Genomic DNA, 3,664 nt, shown 5'->3' with positions numbered 1-3,664 from the left:
AAGTGATTTGGGGATCTGCAGTAGGCTACTGATAGTAGGGGAAATGGATTGTACATTGTTTTATTCAAAAGGATTCAATCATCTGGATATTTCTTTGTGTGATGTATCACATCCGGCCGTGATTGGGAGTCCCATAGGGCAGCGCACAATTGGGCCCAGCGTTGTCCGGGTTTGGCCGGGGTAGGCCGTCATTGTAAATAAGAATTTGTTCTTAACTGACTTGCCTAGTTAAATAAATGTTTTTTTTTAAATATGTAAAAATGAATTATCCCGTTTCTCTGTATTATCCCCTAAAACACATTATTACATACATTACTACAACACAATTTCACATACATTTCATTATCATAATGTATGGTAATGACAATCCAAGGCATTATACATAAAAGCTTAGTCACACAGGGCATCACTTCTCTTATATGGTCACAGTTGGATGTTAATTCGTTAAACCACAGTGCAACAAAACATCAAGCAGTTCCGTCGTGACATCATTCGAGTGGTAACATTTCTCTTATTGCCGCAGGAGGACGAGAAGCAGACACTTGGTTTTCCAACATTCCAGTAGATCTGTTTTTTTTTTTTTTATCTGCGGTGTGTAAAATGTCAAGCGCAGGACACTGGAACGGAGTAGGAAAAGTGGAGGATGTCTTGCTCCCAGACAGACTAAACAACTTCTTTGCTCGCTTTGAGGACAGTACAGTACCACTGACACGGCCCGCTACCAAAACCTGCGGACTCTCCTTCACTGCAGCCAACATGAGTAAAACAATTAAACGTGTTAACCCTCGCAAGGCTGCAGGCCCAGACGGCATCCCCAGCCGCGTCCTCAGAGCATGCGCAGACCAGCCTGGTATGTTGACAATTTAATTGATTTTCTGACCAATGCATGTTACATTTGGATCGGTATGGGGTCCGAGGACTGATGCAGTCATATCTTAAACATTTGAATCGGGGGCTGATAAATCATTTCATCGCAAACAAATTGTATCAATATAATAATAATAATTATAATAAATGTATAATAATGGTATAACAACTGTTATGTTCTGTTAATTACTGATGTCCCCTTTAAGGATGGAGCACCCTTGGTCATGCGCAGTATTGTTCTATGTTATTCTGGTACTAACTAGTTTGAGTAAATGTGAAGCTCCAGTTCAATTGCTTGTATTCCGAGTCTTTCTTATTACATAAATAAGTACTAAGTGTTAAGACACTACAACAACGATAACATAATACCACCAACACATACCAGTAATATCCATGGTGATTCATAACTTTTGCTTCCTCTCACAGACCAACTTAGCCATAAAATAAAGATGCATACTGTGAGATGGTAACAAAATGGTATGGAAGGTTTGTACAACTTTTGCGTTATCTTGTCTGTATCGAAATCGCCATCCGCCATTTTCCTCACCCGGGCCTCCGACATGAATTCCATCTCCGTGTGGGGGACTTCCCCAAACGACTTCCTTCAGGTTCAGTCACTTCTATCCACGTCATCACTTGCGAACCAACGTGGCACACTAACTTCACATAGCCAGGTAATAGAGGTATTGGCTCACTACCGTCATCTGCTAGATAATTGTGAGATTACACCATGAAATAGCACTGAGACATTGACAATGATTCATGTTATTGTCAGCTCCTTACTGTACTGTGTAGAGGACTGATAATTCCTATGTAGGTGACATTACATTACTGCTAATTCCTATGTAGGTGACATTACACTACTATAGCTGAGACACATAGTAAAACAGGTCGGGCCCCATACAGGATATTTCTCACACACACTCACTGTAATCATCCAGAACACTGTCACAACAGGATACTCCTAGCCACAGGTGCTAGCCGGCAGTTCGGCCACAACTCCCCTGAAGATAGGGACGCACACACTTTACACACTGACCCCAGAAGACAGGGACGACGCACATACAGTACACACATAGCTGCCGAGGACACCCAGATAAGACACCCACAGATTGGCAGAAAGCCTAGACTTAGTGACTGAAGATAGCGCACACACCAGATCTCCTTTTCAGCTGAACATGGTGTGACGACCAAGAACAGGCATGGCAGGATTCTACGATGACGGACAGACAACAGAGCCAATGCCGGATGACTACACCCCAGCCTGATCCAATCCGAAGATCCAATCTCCTAGATATCAACCTACTTTCTGTTCTGTATATGAAGCTTGTACCCATTGTTAGCTAGGGCCTTTTTGCTAGTCTCTGATGAGCTAACAGAGGGGCCCGTATATACGCTGTACCAGATATCTCCACTCTGAAATAAACCTGTCGCTTGTTGTACAATCTACCACCTTGTCTGCATCGATCCTTGACCGACTCACCCTTTATCATATCCCATTATTAACAACTGTCAACTACATTATGCGATTACTGATTTGTAAGTACAGAGCACAACCATGCACGGACCGCAACTTTCTTCACCCAGAACTACATTTGTATGCTATTGTGATATCATGGTGATCTCTCATATAGAATTGTGTGGTATACTGTAGAATACTATACTACACCCTGTAGTATCCCTCAATTGTTTACGCCTTACTATAGAAGTGCATAGTATACTGTAGAATACACTACACACTGTACTTTTCAGTCATTACAGTTTTTCTCAATAGCGTACAAGCAATTTTAGATTGTTGTTGAAATGTAATCTATAGCGGAAAAGCAATGATCAAACCTCTGATAATTTTCTTGCCTTAGTACCTGACTTGCATATCTTAGGCTACCTTTCGCAAAACATGACATACAAATGTCATCAGTGAATACAAAATTCACTATTAAGTGTTTTGTTCACAGAATATTAGCGAATTGTTTTCATCAGAAGAGAAAAATGTGCAATTGCGTTGACTGTTTCCGGCAATCAGTAAATACTACTGCACAAAAGGAAGGACGCCTATATCTTTGTAGTGACTGGGTGTATTGATACACCATCCAAAGTGTAATTCATAACTTCACCATACTCAAAGGGATATTCAGTGTCTGCTTTTTAAATTATTATTCAACTTCCAATAGGTTCCCTTCTTTGCAAGGCATTGGAAAACCTCCCTGGTCTTTGTGGTCGAATCTGTTAAAAATGCACTGCTCGACTGAGGGACCTTACACATAATTCTATGTGTGGGGTACAGAGATGAAGTAGTCCTTAAAAAATCATGTTAAAAACTATTATTGCACACAGAGTGAGTCCATGCAACTTATTATGTGAATGTTTACTCCTGAACTTATTTAGGCTGGTCATAACAAAGGGTTTGAATACTTACTGACGCAAGACATTTCAGCTTTTCATTTTAAATACATTTGTAAACCTTTTGAAAAACATTATTCTACTTTGACATTATGGGGTTTTGCGTGTAGGCGAGTGACAAAAAAATCTCAATTTAATCAATTTTAAATTCAGGTAGTAACACAACAACATCTTGAACAATTCAAGGGGTGTGAATACTTTCTGAATGCACTCATAACAGTTGTGTTCCTCCATTGTATTCACCTTTCTTTATTTCTACTGTGGATTGTGTTCTGTGCACCAATGGAACGTCTACAAATCTATGAGCAAACCAACCTTTGTATTGAACACATGTACTGTATTTGGATTGTGATAATACCAATGAATGAATGCTGCACACAATGTGCTTGTTTTGATT

The sequence above is a fragment of the Oncorhynchus nerka genome, linkage group LG15, assembly GCF_034236695.1.
Source record: "Oncorhynchus nerka isolate Pitt River linkage group LG15, Oner_Uvic_2.0, whole genome shotgun sequence".
Classification (NCBI taxonomy): Eukaryota; Metazoa; Chordata; class Actinopteri; order Salmoniformes; family Salmonidae; genus Oncorhynchus; species Oncorhynchus nerka.
Note: the sequence above shows the minus strand (reverse complement) of the source record.